Source organism: Callithrix jacchus, chromosome 8 (genome assembly GCF_049354715.1).
Source record: "Callithrix jacchus isolate 240 chromosome 8, calJac240_pri, whole genome shotgun sequence".
Taxonomy (NCBI): Eukaryota; Metazoa; Chordata; class Mammalia; order Primates; family Cebidae; genus Callithrix; species Callithrix jacchus.
The window spans coordinates 72,113,115-72,134,858 of record NC_133509.1 but is presented as its reverse complement, the minus strand read 5'-3'; the positions used below and the strand labels follow the sequence as shown (position 1 = coordinate 72,134,858).

Sequence of the window (21,744 nt, the reverse complement as noted above, 5' to 3'; positions counted from 1 at the left end):
TACAATATTCATGTTTTTAAATTGTAATTTCTGGTTTATGCCTTCTGAAACATGTCTATATTGATTTAGATCTCTGAAATGTTTATTATAAAGGTATTTTCCTACTTCTCAAGTTTTGGTGAGAAATCAGATCAGAACAAGGCAAAGGCCAGCAGTTACATGTCTGGGTCCTCAATATAAAATGATAACAAAACTACACTGAAATAAGTTGAAAATACGATGCTAGTTAACTCAGGCTGCACAGGTAACCAAGTACTCATGGAAACAAAAAAATGTAAATTGGGTATACTGCTGCTAAAATAGGCACTTCAACAGAAAATTAATTTTTTTTTTCTGGCACCTATACATAATTGCATATATGTGAAAAGACAAGCTGCATCAACTAGCCTTTGCCAGCCAGCTTTTTAAAAATTTGTTTTTATTTTTATGGATTCAGGGGGTACATATGTAGCTCTATTACATGGATATATTGCATAGTGGTATATTCTGGGCTTTTAGTATACTCATCACCCAAATAGTGAACATTGTACCTAAAAGGCAATTTTTCAGTTGTTAACCTCCTTCCTCTTCCTACCCTACTTTGGAGTCCCTAGTGTCTATTATTCCTCTCTGTATTTCCAGGTGTATCCATTGTTTAGCTCCCATTTATAAGGGAGAACACAGAGTAATTGATTTTTTGTTTCTGAGTTATCCTCTTAGGATAATGACCTCAAGATCCATCCATATGGCTGCAAATGACATATTTTCATTCTTTTTCATGGCTGTGTAGTACTCCATGGTGTATATGTACCACATTTTCTTTTTCTTTCTTTCTTTTTTAAGCATACAGCACCCAGCATTCCCAGGCAGTCTCACATCCAAGTACTAACCAGGCCCAACCCTGCTTAACTTCTGAGTTCAGGAGAGATCCCATGGGTTCAGGGTGGAATGGCCGTAGACTGTACCACATTTGCTTTATCAAGTCATCCAGTGGATGAATATTTAGGTTCATTCCATAATTGTGCTGTTGTGAATACTGGTGTGATAAATGCACAAGTGCAGGTGTCTTTTTGTTTAGGTAGATACCCAGTAGTGGGATTGCTGTGTTGAATGATAGTACCATTTTTACTTCTTTGAGAAATCTCCATACTATTTTCCACAGAGGTTCGTTTTTTCCACATCTTTGCTGCCATCTTTGTTTTCTGACTTATTATAATAGCAATTGTGACTCATATGAGATGGTATCTTATGGTGGTTTTAATTTGCATTTTTCTTCTGTTTAGTGATTTGAGTATTTTTTTCATGTTTGTTGCCCACTTGTATGTAATCCTTTGGGAAATATCTGTTCATGTTCTTTTCCCAATTTTTAATGGGGTATTTTTGTTTCTTGTTGAGCTATTTGAGTTCCTTGTTGATTCTGAGTGTTAGTCCTTTGTTGAATGCATAGTTTACAGCAAATAGCACCTCTCTTCTATAGTTTATCAGTTTAATGTGTTGATTATTTCTTTTGCTGCCTACAAGTTTAGTTTAATTGAGTCCCATTTGTCTACTTTTGTTCAAAAGTCCCATTTGCTTTTGAAGTCTTAGTTATAAAATCTTTGCTTAGGCTGATGTCCAGAAGAGTTTTTCCTAGGTTTTATTCTAGGATTTTCAGTTTCAGGTCTAATGTTCAAACCTTTAATCCATCTTGAGTTACTTACTGTATATGGTGAGAGACGGGTCCAGTTTTGCTATTCTTCATATGGCTATCCAATTTTTCCAATACCATTTATTGAACAGTGTGTCCTTTCTTTACTATATATTACAAGTCCTATCAAAGATCAGTTAGTTGTAGGTATGCAGCTTTATTTTTGGGTTCTCTGTTCTGTTTCATTGATCTATGTGTCTATTTTTCTATCACTACTGATATGGTTTGGCTCTGTTTCCCCACCCAAATCTCAGCTTGTAGCTCATCTAATTCCCATGTGTTGTGGGAGGGACCTGATGGGAGATGACTGAATTATGGGATTGGGTCTTGTTGTTGCTGTTGTCGTTGTTCTTATGATAATGAGTGGATCTCCCAAGGTCTGATGGTTTGAAATACAGAAGTTTCCTTGCACAAGGTCTCTCTTTGCCTGCTGACATCCACATAAGATGTGACTTGCTCCTCCTTGCCTTCCACCATGATTGTGAGGCTTCCCCAGCCATGTGGAACCATAAGTCCAATAAACCTATTTCTTTTGTAAACTGCCCAATCTCAGGTATGTCTTATCAGTGGCATGAAACAGATTAATACAGTAATTTAATAACAACAGAGTGAGGAATTGCTGAAGAGATACCTCAAAATGTGGAGTGACTTTGGAACTAGGTAACAGGCAGAGGCTGGAACAGTTTGGAGGGCTCAGAAGAAGACAGAAAAATGTGAGAAAGTTTGGAACTTCCTGGAGACTTGTTAAATAGCTTTGACAAAAATGCTGATAGTGATATGAACAATAAGGTCCAAGCTGAGGTGGTCTCAAATGGAGATGAGGAACTTGTTGGGAACTGGAGTAAAGGTCACTCCTGTTATGTTTTAGCAAAGAGCCTGGCAGCATTTTGTCCCTGCCCTAGAGATTTACAGAACTTTGAACTTGAGAGACATGATTTAGGGTATCTGGTAGAAGAAACTTCTAAGCAGCAAAGCATTCAAGAGGTGGCTTGGGTGCTTTTAAAGGAATTCAGTTTCAAAACAGAAACAGAGCATAAAAGTTTAGAAAATTTGCAGCCTGACAATGCAATGGAAAAGAAAATCCTGTTTTCTGAGGAGGAATTCAAGCTGGTTGCAGAAATTTGTATAAGCAACAAGGAGGTGAATGTTAATCCCCAAGACAATGGGGAAAATGTCTCCAGGATATGTCTTCACAGGTCTTCACAGCAGTCTCTACCATCACAGGCTGGAGGCCTATGAGGAAAAACTGGTTTTGAGGGCTGGGCCCAGGGTCCCCGTGCTGTGTGTTGTCTAAGGACTTGGTGCTCTGCAACCCAGCCACTCCAGCCATGGCTGAAAGGGGCCAATGTAGAGCTCAGGCCGTGGCTTCAGAGGGTACAAGCCTCAAGCCTTGGCATCTTCCATGTGGTGTTAAGCCTGTGTGTACACAGAAGTCAAGGACTGAGGTTTGGGAACCTCTGCCTAGATTTCAGAAGATGTATGGAAACACCTGGATTCCCAGGCAGAAGTTTGCTATAGGGGTGGGGTCCTCATGGAGAACCTCTCCTAGGATAGCGTAGAAGAGAAATGTGTATGTGTGTGTGTATTTTTTAGTAGAGATGGGTTTTGTCATGTTGGCCAGGCTGGTCTCAAACTCCTGACCTAAAGTGATTCGCCCACTTTAGCCTCCCAAAGTGCTGGCATCACAAGCATGAGCCACTGTGCCCAGCTTCAATATATTTATATAGTTTTGATAGTTCCTCTTGGTATTGATTTCTAGTTTTATTCCACTGTGGTCCAAGAAGAAGATACTTGGTGTGATGTCATTTTATTGAATTTATTAAAGACTTACTTTATGGACAGACATATTATCTATTTTGGAAAATGATCCATGTACAAATGAGAAAAAATGTATATTCTGTCACTTTTGGGTAGAATATTCTAAAAATGTCTGTTAGGTTCATTTGGTCTAGAGCTCAGTTTAAGCTCAGAATTTCTTTGTTGATTTTCTGCCTAAATGATCTGTCTAGTGCTATCTTGGGGTGTTTTGAAGTCCTCCATTACTATGATATTGCTGTTTATCCCTTTTTGTAGGTCTAGGAGTATTTGTTTTATGAATCTAGGTGCACATATATTTAGGAGAGTTATATCTTTTTGTTGAATTGAACCCTTTATTATATAATAATTTTCTTTATCATTTTTTAACTGTTGTTGATTTAATGTGTTTTATCTGATATAAGTATAGCTATTCTTGCATTTTTGTTTTCCATCTGTGTGGTATATATTTTTCAACCCCTTTATTTGAGTGTATGAATGTCTACCTATGAATGTCTAGGTGGGTTTCTTGTAGGCAGGAAATGCTTCAGCCAGCTAACTTGTGAACCCAAATAACATGTGGTATGATATTGTAGGTGATTTAGTTATATGTTTCCACAGAAATTGTCTGATTTGGAAAATTACAAAAGAACAAAAACCTATAGAAATATATACTAAGAGCACCTAACCCAGATTAAGTTTTGAAAAAGGGATAAGAGTTAATCAAACAAGGAAAAATAAAGGGTGTTTCAGGTAGAAAAGGTATATGTGTCAGCGTAGCAGTATGAGAAAATCTTCGCTGAAAATATTTAGTTAATTATGGGGTTGCAAATATGGCTAGTCCTAAATAGAAACCTTCAGAGTAGAGAACAAGTACCACATTGTACAGTAAGGCAAGTGAGGGAGAGAATATTATCTTGAGGGAAGGATAGTGTCCTCATCTCACTACTCCCAAGTGTTTTGTGAAACCAAGAAAAGAATAATCCATTCTCTGATTGCTGAAAACCCAATGTGTGGCAACTGTTGAGTCTGGTTGAAGGCATGTCCATTCCCATTTATTCAGAGCACCTACTTTGTGCCAGACACTGTTCTAGGTACTAAGGATAGAGCAGTGAATGAAAAAGATTAAGAAACCTACTCTTGTGGTACTTTCAGAATGAAGATTTTATCCAGCTTTAGGAAAGACTCACTTGCAGGTAAAGTCCCTTTCTGGAGAGCTAACCTACAGCCCTGGTCTAAAAGGCTCTTATCGCTCATGAATTTTTTACACTGAAGCACCCAGATCCATTTCTTTATAACAAATTCTTTATTTCAAATCTTATCATTTTATGATGAGTATTTTTATATTATATATAGCTCTGAAATAAATTTCCTATCAAGAAAGTATATATTGATGCAAGATGTCCTTTTCAATAAAGATATATCAAAGTAATATGCAAGTATTAAAAAGGATATTAGTTAGAATCTTCAAAAACTAGTCAACTATAAAAACAATTTCTTAAAGGTTGTCTGTAGAGTGAGATTTCATATGTTCATACTTTATTCTAAAAGATTCTATGTTTTTAGAAGACAATAACATTAGAATGAGCTTTAATATTTGATATTAAAAAAAGGACTAAAATATAAACACTAGATTTTGTAGTACTTCAATATCTCTGTCTACCTTCTAGTAATCAATGCCTATATGAAATTTACTTTTGGAAGTGACAAATACAACTGTGAGATCTCTTTGAAACAAGTCAATAATAAAAACACATAAGCCAATTTAACAAGCAAATTAAAATAAATTTTAATTTAGCAGGGAAATGTTTATTACCCTTGTAATTCTATATTTACCTGGCTTGGGATTGAAATAGTGGATTAGGGCAAGATGGCAATAATGCTGAGCTTACTATAACAAAGAATGTTAGGGTCTTTTCGCTAATAAAAGTTCTATTTCCTTTATCTGAAAAATTCATAGCCACAATATGCTTGTTTTTCATTTAATATGTGCCTATTATGGTTTTGTATAGAACTTACCCATAATATAAGTATGAACATGGTCCCAGACAACAATTTGTTATTCATCTGGGGAATATACTATGGACAGGTATCATTTAGCAACATTTATTTAGGTTGAGGAATATGTATCTGATCTTGTTAATTACTCAAGGAAATATATATTATTTAAAATATAGATTCAACTAGAGAAAATATGAAAGAAGACTAATTTGGATGGGCAAAGGACTGAAAACTGACCTACATCTTATTTATTTTATTCCTGCAATGAGTATGATGAGTTCACAAAAAAGTTACCAATATTAATATTATGTAGAATAAACCTGTATTTTCTTCTACATGATATTGATAAGTCAAGGATTGTAAAATAATGCTGTCAGTGCATCCTATATTTTTGCAATTTATTGAAACACATTGAAAAACAGAATATAACAAATAATTTATTTAATGGGAAAATAACATATGAATAGAATAAATCCAATTTGGTAAACACAGATTTACCAAATCTGAGCTATTAAGGGATTATTTACATCACAATGAAATACATTAAAAAAATAAAATCTGTAATTTTCATGGAACAACACCACATTTCTAAAAGAGTATAAATGAAAAAAATCATATCTATAATATAAACACATTAGTTGTCCTAGAATTATAAACTGAATAAGAGCATCCTTGCCTTAAGAAACTCAAAGTGCAAGATGAGAAGGCAGATAATAATAGAATTTGGGAGCAGAGAAGAAGCACACTTAATTTGACTGGTGAAGGAAAGAGAAGAAAGAGAGAAGAGTGCCAGTAGGTTACTCACAAGAGAACAATTCCTGAAGAAAAGTATGAGGTAGCATGAGCAGAAGCATATTGTAGAGAAAAAGAACAGTATATAGATAACAAAAGCAGTTTGGCCTCATGTACATGACAAGGAAAGAACAAAAGATGAAGGCAAAGTGCAGTTCTGAGTTAGATCAGGAGAAGACTTTAAAACTATAACATTATTTTGTGGGAATGAAAGGCTATTACTGAATTGGTTTTAAGGTAAATGGCAATCAAGAAAGAGTCAGGCATGAATTTGAAGAGAACAAAATCAGGTGTTGAGAAATTATTTAGGAGGCTATTTCTGTAGTTTCAAGTGATATATAATGAAGATCTGAATAGGATATTAATATTAACAATAAAAAGAGAAAACAGATTCAATAAATATTTAAGAAGTAAAATTGATGGAATTTGTTGATTCATAGGAATTCAGAAAAAAGAGCAGTTTTAAAAAGAACATTTGATGCCTTCCATTTTAGACATTTTGAATTGGGTTTACCAAGAAATATCAACTGAAAATGTCCAGCAGATAGTTTTGATGTACAAACTGAAACTAAAGAGAGAGATGTGGCTTCTCCATTTGGGAGTCATCAGCATATAGGTTGGGGTTAAGGAAACCAGAGGGGTATATGGAGACAGTTCAAGGAAAAGACATATAACAATTATCACAAACAGTGAAAATAATTCTTATAAGACAGTTACAATATATCATAGTAAGAATTTTTTATGAGATATTGTCATTTTTCTGACATTTTAAATGAAATAACCAGAAATATTTCTCAGCTACCTCCCATGTGCTGAGTACTGAGAGAAAAAGGAGAGAAGTAAAATTTATTCCTTAGTTAATACTTTGACAATACTATATTTCCCACATGGATTTATACATACATGCTTCTTTATGCTTTACATGATGAAAGTTCTCATATCACAATAGGTACTTTATATTTTTTCATTCTGTTTTTTATAATAGAATATTTTTGTTATCAACTGTCAGCAGCAGGATCATGAACCATGATTGAGAGGTGAAAACAGTATGGTATTTGTAGTACAAACCTGGGCTGTTTCATTCAATGTCAGTATGACTTTGGGGAAATTACTTAACTGAATTTTAGATTTCTCAATTTTAAGGCAGATAATACTGCTTATCTTACACAGCTGTTATGAGCATCAGTTCAAATTATAAATATAAAAGAACTGCCAAAAGTAAAGGTCTATATAAGTGTTAGCTAACACTATCAGTAAACCTTCTGTGGTTGACTACCTAGACAGTATGGGAAAGTGAGGGTTAGAAGATCCACATCAAGACTGCCAATGAAGATTGGCCTCATAGAAGGCCAAACATGGGAGCACCCTGAAGCCTGTAATCCAGTTGGAGTAAGGAATCTGAAGCCATGAGCATAGTTCTGGTCAGAGGGCACACAGGTCATGAGCAGAGCCAGTATGTAGAACATGACTCCATGAATCAGCACATATTGACACTGGGGCAACTGTATGACATAGTGTGGAAATGTCTCATTTGTTCTAGGTTATGGCTAACTAGACCCACTCTGCAGATGCTTATAAACAGCTATTGAAAAACTTTTGATTATAAAAGAGCTTGATAGTATCCCTCTGGAAACGACCGGATTATTTAAATCACACACACAGAAAAACATCTGCAATTCTGGCCTAAACGACAGCCATTTAAATCTTGAATTTTAGTGGGGAAAAAAAGAAAAGTGGTGATACTAAATAGTGTGGTTTTCACTAATGACTAACTGACTAAGTAGCCTAGATAATTTGAGTAAATATACAATATATCTGCAAAGAACACTGGTTTTGGTTAGGATGCTTTGGTTCTAATTGCATGCTTGCCACTAACAAACCATGTTACTTTGGCTAATTCTGTTTAACTTATTTTTCAAGGTCTAATTCTAAATGTGCAGATAATATTAAAATGACACTAATTATTTTAATTAGTGCCTTTTTGACACTTATAAACAGTGTATTCAATGTGTACAATAATTTTGAAAGGTAGTTACCATTTCATTTAAAATGAGAAAATGGAGCTAAAGAGGTTAAATAATTACACAGAGTCAAGCAGGGTGAAGGCAGGATTCCTATCATAATATGCCTTCTTCCAAAGACTATATAATTTTTGTTTTTCAAAACATGATTTTCTCAAGACATTTTCGCCCTTAAAATTTTTTTTATTTTTATTTTTTTTATTGGACTTTAAGCTCTAGGGTACAAGTGCACATCCCGGAGGATTATTCCACAGGTACACACATGCCACAGTGGTTTGCAGTCTTGGTCCCCCCATCGCCTACATCTGGCATTTCTCCCAGACTACAAGTCTACAGTAATCAAAACAGTATGGTACTGGTACCAAAACAAAGATATAGACCAACGGAACAGAACAGATGTCCCAGAAGCAATGCCACACATCTACAACCATCTGATCTTTGACAACACTGACAAAAACAGGAAATGGGGAAAGGATTCCCTGTTCAATAAATGGTGTTGGGAAAACTGGCTAGCAGTCTGCAGAAAGCTGAAACTGGACCCCTTCCTTACACTAAAATTAATTCCAGATAGATTAAAGGTTTAAATATAAGATCTAGCACCATAAAAACCCTAGAAGAACACCTAGGCAATACCATTCAGGACATAGGCACAGGCAAGGACTTCATGATTAAAACACAAAAAGCAATGGCAATGAAAGTCAAAACAGACAAATGGGATCTAATCAAACTTAAGAGCTTCTGCACAGCGAAAGCAAAAATCATTAGAGTGAACCAGCAACCAACAGAATGGGAAAAAATTTTTGCAATCTACCCATCTGACAAAGGGCTAATATCCAGAATCTACAAAGAAGCAGATTTACAAGAAAAAACACACAACCCCAACAAAAAGTGGGCAAAAAATATGAACAGACACTTCCAAAAAGAAAACATCTATGTGGCCAACAAACATAAGAAAAAATACTCATCATCACTGGTCATTAGAGAAATGCAAATCAAAGCCACCTTGAGATACCATCTCAAGCCAGTTAGAATGGCATTCATTAAAAATTCTGGAGACAACAGATGCTGGAGAGGATGTGGAGAAATAGGAACACTTTTACACTGTTGGTGGGAGTGTAAATTAGTTCAACCATTGTGGAAGACAGTGTGGCGATTCCTCAAGGATCTAGAAATAGAAATTCCAATAGACCTAGCAATCCCATTACTGGGTATATACCTAAAGGATTATAAATCATTCTACTATAAAGACACATGCACACGTATGTTCACTGTGGCACTGTTTACAATAGCAAAGACCTGGAACCAACCCAAATGCCCATTAATGATAGACTGGACAAAGAAAATGTGGCAAATATATATCATGAAATACTATGCAGCCATAAAAATCTATGACTTCGTGTCCTTTGTGGGGACTAGATGAATCCAGAAACCATCATTCTCAGGAAACTGACACAAGAACAGAAAACCAAACACTGCATATTTTCACTCATAGGTGAGTGATGAACAATGAGAACACATGGGCATAAAGAGGGGAACATCACACACTGGGGTAGGTTGTGGGGTAGGGGACTAGGGGAGGGAAAGTGAGGGGTGGGGAGACTGGAGAGGGAAAACATCCTTAACATTTTATAAAACAAATGTTTAATCAAATACAATGAGTACAAATGTAAATTCCAGGTTCTATTAAGTAATGTATCAAAGCTTAGTTATGAGATCCTGAAAAAAAAAAACACTAAGAACTTTTAGTTCTTCCCTTCCCTGTTTCACTTTTAGAACCATTTAAATAAAGATAATTCATGCTACCAATTATTTACAAGATGTAGGAAGTAAAAGGCCTTGAAGACACAAAGAATATGGCTAACAATATAACTGCCTATCATATGTCTAAGAAATCTCTCGAGACTTCTTGAAGTTAAAAAAAAAATCATACTTTTAATGCTCTATGTATGACCGAATAATAAAGATTATCAGATGGGGATTGAAGGAAATTTCTTTCATTGGTAAATAAAATGCATAGGCTAACATCATTCATTTTCCAATCTTATTACTGCTGCTTCTTAATACCATTGCCTGGTTTCTAAAAGAAATTCCTTAGAAGGACGTTTATCTAAAAATACCTAAGGAATAAAGCTTAAGGAAGAGAGAATGAACATCCTGCTACTTGACATTAATCCCATTAACTCTGAGTATGCAACAGACGCTCTGGCATTATTCCTAACTGGAAGACACTGAAGTTAAGGCACAAGGCTTTAAAGCTAATGGGAGCTGCAAAACTGAAAACAGTGTACATCAACTTGATAATATGCCCCTAAGTTATTTTTCATGGATAGTGTCATTCTTCTGTTTAATCAAGAGTTAAAAGCATGTGCAGTAATTCTTTATTTTCACAATATTCTTTCTGACAATAAAGATAACAACTATGAGAACAGCTTTTAGCTGGCCAAACCTGATGTACTGGTTTTGTTAATAAAAAATTCATGACAATTAATGAAATGGATCTATTAAGACAGTCCCCCAAAGTAGTACAGCTGCCCCACCTACAAATGAACTTCTCATGACCTATATTATTCAGAAAGAACTGTAGTAACTTGCATTAAAAATTGTTACATACAAAAGGTTCAAACCAAATCAAAGCATTACTCAGAAGCTGGCAAGACACTTCAAGTGAAGAATGCTTGATATGGCCACTTTTAATCAAGTTTGCATTTGTTGTTTATACTTATAAAACTAATTCTATAATTGATGCTTTTCTACTATATTAAATTTTTAATGCAAACCTATGTTTAAAAAACATTTTAAGATATTAAGTAACACTTGGCTGAGTTCCAGATTTCACACTTTGTTATTAGACCTGTATTGAAAAGAGAGACTTTTTGGTAGCCATATCTCTTTGTTTTCATCTCAAATCCTTAATGGTTAAGTGCTAGGCAAAGAGAATATGTAAAAGAACCTTAAGGTTCGTAATGATTAATTTGATACATTTTGACAAACACAATTCAGCAAAACAGTTACTTTCTGCAGGTCGCTCCTTAAAAACAATCCTTTAACTAAGTCGCTTTGATTTTTAAAATCAAGTGGATGTCAGTCTTTTTCTATCATAAATGTATTTCTTCATTAAACAATGCTGTGATTATGAAAGAGAATCAGCTCCATTTCCATATATAAGAATCACAGTCTATAGAGAAAAGCTCATTGTTTAAGAATAACAGACCAGCCAAGATGGCATCGCGATGCCATGTGAATATGTTATTCATGATAAGAATATGAAAACCTTTTGATGTACAATCTTTTCTAAACCAAAAAGCCTCACCATATTTCAGACTATCTTTCATTTAGAAAAATTTATTTTAAAAAATTCTCAAAAATACACAAGTAGAAGAAACACTGGCTTCTGACACTTACAAGACCATCTCAATAGCTGCCTTCTTTCTCTTCCACACATGTTAGTTGAGCACCTACACCAATGTGCAAGACAGTGGAGAATAAGGTACAGAGATGAAGTAGGGGGTGATACACAGGTGAACAAGAAAGATTAACTATTTACAACTGTTGTGACAAGGGCAGAGTATACACCAATGTATACAAAGTAGCTAATATTGCCTTGGGGAAGAGGTGTCAAGAACTCCATAGAAAATATCAATCTTTATGAATAAATGTGATATAGACCTTAAAAATAAATTTTTAGAATAATTTAAATATAGGAAACAAATAATATTTCTATTTAAAAAATATAATATTAGCCGGGCATGGTGGCTCACGCCTATAATCCCAGCACTTTGGGAGGCTGAGGCAGGTGGATCACCTGAGGCTGGGAGTTCAAGACCAGCCTGACCAACATGGAGAAACTCAGTCTTTAAACTAAAAATACAAAATTAGCTGGACACGGTGGTGCATGCCTGTAATCCCGGCTACTCAGGAGGCTGATGCAGGAGAATTGCTTGAACCCAGGAGGCAGAGGTTGCAGTGAGCCAAGATCATGCCATTGCACACTAGCCTGTGCAACAGGAGCGAAACTCCATCTCAACAAACAAACAAACAAACAAACAAAAAACCCTATAATATTATGGATGCCTTAACTTTATAAATACAGTTATAAAACCACTTTATTAAATTTTTAAGTGAATACATAATGTTTTACATATCAAGGTACAAGGCATCTTAAAAATTCAGATATTGCAAAACATCCACATTAAAATAAAAGGTATATAAAATGTATTTAAATGACAAAGGAGTGAAAAATATATGTGTAAGTTTTGATTTTATAACAATTGGCTAATGGGTGATATTACTTTCTTTTTTTGCTTTTTTAAAATTACTTATTTAAGTCACAGGGTCTGTCTGTCACCCAGGCTGGAGTGTAGTAGCCAATCATAGCTCACTGCAGCCTCAAACTCCTCGGCTTAAGCCATTCTCTGACCTTAGCCTCCTGAGTAGCTGGACTACAGATGCGTGCCACCACATTCAGCTAATTTCTTAATTTTTGTGTAGAGATGGTGTTCTCATTATGTTGCCCAGGCTGGTCTCAAACTCCTGGCCTCAAGTGATCCTTCTGTCTTGGGTTCCCAGAGTGCTAGAATTATAGGCATGAGCCACTGCATCCGACTGGTTTTTGATTATATTTAATTTTTTTCCCCAAAAAAGCTCTAGGATAAACAGAAGTCAAAATATTTGCACTTACAGAAATATCTGGCAAATTTAATTGCGTAGATAATATGAATTACTTCTCCAAGTCATTAGTTTACTCCTGGGGACTAACAGATATGTATACTATCCCATACATTTGCATCCCTTCCCTCCTGAAATCACACTGAAATAAGTATCACAGTTTAGAAAGAATAAACCCATAAAAGGGAAGATAAGGGAGGTAGGAATAAAGGTGGTGATTACCACTAATGAGAAATTTCAATACATTTTGTAAGACAGAAGATTGATGAGTGTGTCCACAGATAAAATGGGCAGAGAAAGAAGCATTCTAGAATATACTACGTGAAAACTCTAGAAGGTACTATAGCTCTGGGCTAAAAGGTGACTGGTACAAAGGAGAGTGAGGGTGAAAAATTGGGTCATAAAACAGGAGGATTAATTGAAAGTCTGTCCTCTTTGTGTCTCTCTGTCTCTCTCTCTTTCTCGCTCTGAGACAGAGTACTGCTCTGTCACCCAGGCTGAAGGGCAGTGGTGTGATCTTGACTCACTGCAACCTCCACATCCAGGGTTCAAGTGACCCTCCTGCCTTAGCCTCCCAAGTAGCTGAAACCACAGGTGCGTATCACTACACCTGAATAATTTTTGTATTTTTTGTAGAAATAGGATCTCACTGTATTGCCCAGGCTGGTCTCAAACTCCTGGGCTCAAGTGATTCGCCTACCTCGGTCTCCCAAAGTGCCAAGATTAGAGGTGTGAGCCACTGTGCCTGGCCAAAAGTCTCCATATAAGACCTTTAACCTGAGCACAGAGGGCTAGCACCCTGATGTTTATCAACAAGCAAAGAGCTGAGCTTTAGGAAAATGAATTTCCTGAAGGAAGCTAGTCTAAATATGTACTCCCAAGTCAAACATGCCTTGTTTTGGTACTTGTAAAATTACTTACCCACTAGCTTAAAATTAAAGTGAATCCTCAGGCTGAGTGCTCAGGCTTGTAATACCAGCACTTTGAGAGGCTGAGATGGAGGATGGCTTGAGGCTAAGGGTTTGAGACTAATCTAGACAACAATGGCCAAACCCCATCTTTACCAAAAATACAAAAATTAGCCAGGCGTGGCAGTGCACACTTCTGATTCCAGCTACTCAGGTGGCTGAGGTAGGAGGACTGCCTGAGCTCAGCAGGTTGAGGCTGCAGTGAGCTGTGATTGCGCCACTGCATGCCAGCCTGAATGACAGAGTGAGACCCTGTCTAAATCAATCAATTAATCAATTAATTAACTGAAGTGAATCCTACCAGTTTAGTTCCCTATCTAGCCCATTCAGTAATCTTCAACAGAATTCTCCCAAAGAAAAGAAACAGATCTACTTACATATTAGCTAATAAGTCTAAAGCAGACAGTCTGCCATTTTTTTTAACTAGGAAAAGACACATGTTGAGGAACAAAGGATGAAAAGAGAAAGAACAAAGTAAATAGAGAGAAAAATTGGTCCCCAAAGAAATACACAGTTCAGATAAAACAAAAAAATAAACAAATATAGAAAGCCATGAAAAGGCATCATATGGATTATTTGAAATTGGGATGCTATAAAAAATTAAAAAGAAAGCATTTTTTAAAGAATAAAAATACCATTTACCAAATTAAAAGTTAATAGGAGGACTTGCTTGCATAACAAAGTGAATATACTTAGGGCCACTGAACTGCACACTTAAAAATGGCTAAAATAGAAAATTTGATGTTATATATATTTTGCCATAATAAAAAAGTCTGTAAACCTTTACCCAACTTGCTAAATGAAAAAGTATTTCACCAAAAAGCTCCTCTTAGTCAATAGCTATGGTAGAATATTTTTTATCCGTGAACAACTTATTTCTATGCTAGAAAATAAAATGCTACTTAAAAATGAAAAAGTAGGTATAATTTTATATTTATACAAATAAATATTTCAAATACATTGACAAAAAAAGACTTGAAATAAAGTTGAATTAATTTCTAAGTCCATGTATCAGAATTTAAAGAAGAAAATCTGTCCAGAAAGTATCCGGCCATTAGGATACCAGAAAGAGAGAAACCAAGGTGAAAAATGGAAGAGAAAACTGTAAAATAATATTAAGGAGAATTTCTCACAGATGAAAGCCAAATATATTCAAATTGCAAGCCTCTATACGTGGAAATCACAGTAAATGAAGAAAGATCCATTCCTAGATACCTCCCTTATGAGATTTCAGAGTATCAAAATGAAAAGAAATTGAGATAAAAAATTATCTTCCATGAGAATAAGTCTACAAAGAAGACCGATCCATTCTGAAATCAGTTAAATGAAGCAAGAAAAGAAAAAGAATAACATCTTAAAGGTTTTGAAAGGATGTAATGTTAAAATATGAATTATATATTCAGAAAACTTCTCTGTTTGAAAATTACTTAAAGAGGAAATAAATCAAGAAAGACGACATGGAATCCATGAAACAGTGAAACCAATGCAGAAGAGAAGACAAATCCTAAGATGACAACTGTGTAGCAGCCTGGAGAGCCACAGAGGTTCAGACTGCAGCAGCGGGATGGATGGCCCTAGAGTAAAGGTAGACCTCATTGGGCCGGGCGTGGTGGCTCAAGCCTGTAATCCCAGCACTTTGGGAGGCTGAGGCGGGTGGATCACGAGGTCAAGAGATCGAGACCATCCTGGTCAACATGGTGAAACCCCATCTCTACTAAAAATGCAAAAAATTAGCTGGGCATGGTGGTGCATGCCTGTAATCCCAGCTACTGAGGAGGCTGAGGCAGGAGAATTGCCTGAACCCAGGAGGTGGAGGTTGCGGTGAGCTGAGATCGTGCCATTGCACTCCAGCCTGGGTAACAAGAGCGAAACTCAGTCTCAAAAAGAAAAAAAAAAAACAAAACAAAACAAGAAATTAAGAGTGACAGGATAGGAAGAATTGGAATAATGATGCACAATATCCAAGGAGAAAATGATGGCTGGGAGCAGTGGCTCAGGCCTGTAATCCCAGTACTTTGGGAGGCTGAGTGGCAGATCAGTTGAGGTCAGGAGTTTGAGACCAGCCTGGCCAACATGATGAAACCCCGTCTCTACTAAAATTACAAAAATTAGCTAGATGTTGTGGTGTGTGCTTGTAGTCCCAGCTATTCGGAAGGCTGAGGCAGAAGAATCACTTAAACCCAGGAGGCAGAGGTTCAGTGGGCTGAGATGACATCACTGCACTCCAGCTTGGGCAACAGAGTGAGACTCCATCTCAAAAAAAAATTAAAAAAAAAAAAGGTAAATAGTAAGTTCAGGCAGGATAAAAAACAATCTGTATAAGAAAGTCATGGCTCAAGTAAGAAAGAAACCCAAAATACGGTAGAATTTTAAGTAACTGATGAAGTATTTTAAAACCCTTTTGTCTTGATCCAAAGAACATTCTCTTCGGCACAGGGTTGACATATTCAATCCAAAGGAAACGAGTTATAATTTTAGAATACCACATGGCTAGCATGGTCAGGAATGTTGTTTCTTATTTTTCAAATCTTCACATCAACTTGTAAAAAAGCAATGAATAATTTCATTACTAATTCCACTAAAGGGCAGGTAAATGATAAAATTCAAATTCTTCATTTTCATTCAGTTTGTTGAACACTTTTTAGGTCTGTTTGCCACAATATAAATTCTTTACAGATTTATATGTTTTTTACAGGTCTACATTATGTCAATGTTTACACTCATAAATATAATTACTTATAATATGAGTACACGTAGGCTTTATTTAAGTACTTTGGCAATTGTTTTGTAGATTTTTTCTGCCAAAGATTTCTTCCATTTTTTTACTGGTAATATCAACTGCAGAACCTATTAAAAGGAAGATTAAAAGAAAATAAAAAAAGCTATTGATTCTTAAAAATGACTTTGACATGGAAAAAATTTTAGCAACCTGTCTGATCAAGTACCAATGTATGGAATGTAAAAAATACTTCTCAAGTGACAGAAGGAAGAATGTGATCTTGCTGCCATTCCCTTCTTTGTTGGCATAAACCAGAAATTATTTTAAGGTAGTTCTTGAGAAGATACAAAGAGCCAAAAATGAGTTAAAAATGTTTGAAGAGTTATATAAATACCTGAAGAACTTAAACTTGAAGACATAAAAGAAAGTGTCTGTCATAGAATTGGAAGACATTATATGTTCACCAGCAAATACTGATTAATTGCAAAAACTATGAGTGACCTCCATATATATGAAAACGTCAGCAGAGTACTGATTTTGAAATTTAAGGTCCTGTTTTTTTTTCTTTTTAGAATAATTAACAATGTAAAGTATGACTTTTAGTTCCCTAAGATCTTTAAAAGTTCCTCTCCCCTTGCACGCTCTTTTAGAAGACACCACACTGATTTTAGAAGACAACAACACAGCAAACAATGACATTAACTTCCTTGTAAAGATTTTCAGACTTTATGTTATGGAATAAAGTGGACTGCTGAGACTTTGAAAACTGCTAGTTTTATTTTTTTGCTAGCTATAATTATTTATTGGCAAACAAAACAATTCTTCAAGAAGAAAAAAGTTTGGGAAGCAAAAAGAATTCTGCTATGTATTAGAACCTATTTAAAATAACATCAATGAAAACAAATAGGATTTCCTGCTAGTGATATTGTGGGCACTTTATAAACTACTAGGAATATCAGTTTCAAACTAAGTAGCGGATACAGAACATGTTGATTCACATTTCTTATTTCAGATTCTGTGATACCTTCTGCAATAATCTCTATTCCTGCATTACCCACACTGGCTATGGCTGCTAGTGCTATAGTGCAGAGACTCCACTTTAAAGGATGATCGGCAGGTACTGAAGGGTTATAAAGGACTGTTAGCACCTAATTGGGGTTTTCTCTCTAGTGCAGTGACTGAAGTAATTATTATGAAACACAGTTTTGGAGAGAAATATTTTGGTTTTGGTTGATCCGACTTTATTTTTGTCTTTAATTTATGAGCATACCGAGTTTGCAGCCCTGTAACGAGAGTCACTCAAAAGTATGCACTCTTTCTGCTTGTTTGATAAAATCAGTCAAGAGTCCCGAACTTTGGCTCCAATCTTGCTCTTCTGTGTCAATGGCCAAATCATTTTATCTCTTTAGTTCACCTACCAACATTCATAACTGCCTATCTACCCATACATTGAAAAGACAGGTACCGATATTCTTTAAGTTCTTTGAGCCAAATGAAGTCACATTACATCTATATTATTAAAAAAAAAAAAAAAGCCAGCTCACTGGAATTAGTATTTAAGATAAATGAAGAAGTCATGTTGACTTTAGCTGCCAGTGGGAGTAAAATGCAAATGAGCACCATCAACAAATAGCATTGAATTATCTACAGTCACATATCATTGTTCTGCTTCTTGCTCCTCTATTTAAATTTAACATGTTCTTATCCTTACAGCTTCTAATACATACAAATGCAATGACACAAAGTAGTATCTGTAAAACTGTAAAGCATTTCAGGGACCGGTGAGTGCATCAGGGAGCTAAGATTGAAAAGCTACCCAGATTGACACAGTAAAATGAAGGAACTAGAACCAGTTTCATTTGGTTATGTCTTTTTGAAGATAACACATAAAAATTTGCCTCCTAAAAGTGTGATGGGCATCTTTCAGTGAAATTAGATTCAGAAACCTGGAGAACTAGAGTGTAGTTATTTATTATTAGACAAACCATTACATAGCAGCTACTATAAGCGAGATAGTATATTAGGTGTATGAATAAAAAGTAAAATAAGAAAAAGCAACTGTCAGGGTATTTTTTGTGAAGGATGTGAGGTTAGGGTTAATGTTAGTTTTTTACATATAATTGTTTACATATCCACTTGTCCTATCACTGCTTCTTGAATGGTGACCTTTTACCTATGAACTGCCTTGTCTTCATTGTTGAAGATAAACTGACCATATATGTGCTGGACTATCTTATCCTCAGGATCTATATGTACATTTACCCTTTCACCAATATCAATGTCTTGATATCTGTGACTTTACAGAATGTATCTCGAAATCAGGTATTTCTCTAACGGTGTCTTCTATAAAATTGCTTTGGCAATTCTAATCACTTGAACTTTAATATAAATTTTAAAATTAGCTTGTCAATATCTACAGTAAAGACAGATGTAATTTTTATTAGGATAATATACAGCCTACAGATCAATTTGGAGAGATTTGATATCACAGCAATATTGAGTGTTCCCATTTAAGCACACTATGTAATTCTTCATTTACATGGGTCTTCCATAATTGTTTTAAGCAATCTGTAGTTTTCAGAGTACAGAGTTAAATTCATCCTTAAATTTCTCATAATTTTGTATGCAACTTTTAAAAAGCTATTAGAATAAGTTAATTCAGATCAATATGTACAAATCAATTCTTTTCAATAAATTAGTAGTAAACAATTAGAAAATAAAATTTAAAAGTTCAGTTTCTGTTAAAGATTACTTAGGATTTTCTATGTGTACAATATATCATCTGCAAATAAAAGCAGCTTTATTTTTCCAATTTTTAATAATTATGGGTTCCTACAGAAACTTGAAGTAGTAAAATCATCCTTGCTTTGTTCTTGATCTTACATAGAAATCATTGAGCCTTTGTCATTAAATATAATAGCTATAAATTTTCTCCTAATTTTGTCTGACTGAACAACTGAATGGGTTTTGAATTTTATCACATGCTTTTTCTGAATCCACTGAAATGATTATTTTTTATCCCTTATTCTGTTAACATGGTAAATTACATTGATTTTCCAATGTTATACCAACTTTGCATTGCATTGTAGTATCCTTTGCACTGTAGTACCCTTTATAAATGTTGTTAAATTTGTTTGCTAGTTTTTGTAGAGGATGATTTTTCAGCGTATCATCATGAAGTACATTGGCCTGAGTTTTTGTTTCTTGTAATGCCTTCATCTGGTTTTTATACTAATGTAAATCAGATGTCATTCACTGAGTTGGGAAGTATTCCACCCTCCTTTATGTTCTGCAAATGTTTATGTTAAGATTGTTATTACGTCTTCCTTAGATGATTGGCAAAACTCGCCATGAAGACAGTTGGGCCTAAAGTTTCTGTGCAAAACGTTTTAAATTATGAATTCAATTCCTCTTCCTCCTTCTTCTTGTCATCCTCCTCCTTCTTCTTCCTCCCCTTCTTTTTTTGAGACAGTCTCTCTGTCACCAAGGCTGGAGTGCAGTGGTGCAATGATAGCTCACTGCGGCCTCAACCTCTTGGGCTCAAGCAATCCTCCCATTTCAGTCTCCTCAGTCGCTGGAACTATAGGTGCATACTACCATGCCTGGCTAATTTTTAAATTCTTAGTACAGATAGGGTCTCACTGTGCTTCCCAGACTGGTCTCAAACTCCTGGCCAAAAGCTCCTCCTGCTGTGACCTTCAATTTCTTTAATAGATTCCTTAGGATTTTCTTCTAAAGATTCTTTAGGATTTTCTATGTGTACAACATATCATCTGCAAATAAAAGCAGCTTTTATTTAAAATAAATAAAATAAGTTCGGCTGTGAGAACAACCCAGGATTGATGCTCGAGGTCAATGTGCGGAGGGGGTGAGTCGGGGCCGCATTTCCAGATGGATCTTTGTTGCCCACAGACTGGGGAAATTCCTAGGTATAGAGGAGACGCGGGACGCCAGGCAGAGGTTTTGGCTGGTGCAGCCGGCAGCCGGTGCAGAGGCGGACTGCGCTGTGGCGGTGCTACACAGTACCCTGCACAAAGCGTGCTCGTCTGGGTGCCCTGTTGGGCTGGCAACCTGAGACGTGGGAGGGCTGAACTTGAGACTGAACGGGACTTGGACAGTGAGCCAGCCCAGGAGATTCCAGGGTGACAGCATTTGGGGTAGAGAAGTGGGACAAACAAAACGGCGATTCCAAATGCTCCCCGTGGAGGGGTTCCCTGAGGCCGCAGCTCCATGGGGGAGGGGCATCTACCATTACCGATGCAAACCACCCCTACTGAGGTACACGCCCATTGCTGACACAGCCTGCAGTTGCCGAGGCAACCCGCTACAACAGCGGGACGCTGGCCCGTGGCAGCAGGGTGGAGACCGCAGCAGAAGGGCAGAGCCTGCAGCAACAGGGCAAACCTCACACCAGCAGGGCGGAGCCTCGGCAGGCAAATAGTGACTAGACTGCCTCCTAGCTGGGCAGGACAGCATGGCAGACACTCACAAGGAAAGCCCCAACTCCCCCAGACAGAGCATCTGAGAAAAAAAGGGTTTTTTTTTTTTAATGAGTTATGTTGCAGCAGAATTAAACATAGCAGCCTAACAGCCCTGAATGAACAACAGAGCTCACAGCTCAGCACTTGAGCTCCTATAAAGTACAGACTGTCTCCTCAAGCAGCTCCCTGACCCCTCTATATCCAAAAGACTGACACTTGGCAGGCATCATTCTGGGACAAAGATAGCAGAAAAAGAAACTGGTAGCATCCCTTACTGTTCTGCAGCTGCTATAGGTGCACCCCAGACAAGCAGGGCCTGGAGTGAACCTCAGCAGTCGTACAGTGAAGGGGCTAGACTGGTAGAAGGAAAACCAAGTAACAGAAATACTTCATCATCAACAATCTGGGTGTCCACTCAGAGACCCAATCGAAAAGTCAGCAACTACACAGACGACAGGTGGATAAATCCACAAAGATGGGAAGAAACCAGTGCAAAAAGAAGGAAAACTCCCAAAACCAGAACACCTCGCCTCCTAGAAAGGACCAAAACTCCTCACCAGCAAGGGAACAAAGCTGGATGGAGAATGACTGTGATGAAACGACAGAATTAGACTTCAGAAGGTGGATAATGAGAAAC

At 36.4% G+C, this 21,744-nt stretch overlaps 1 protein-coding gene and 1 pseudogene across 18 annotated transcripts in view; both read right to left on the bottom strand.

Annotated features, from left to right (window-relative positions):
- Positions 1-21,744, bottom strand: part of MIPOL1 (mirror-image polydactyly 1) — a 413,275-nt gene that overhangs the window by 134,412 nt on the left and 257,119 nt on the right. The window lies entirely within an intron of this gene.
- Positions 821-939, bottom strand: LOC118145460 (5S ribosomal RNA; annotated as a pseudogene).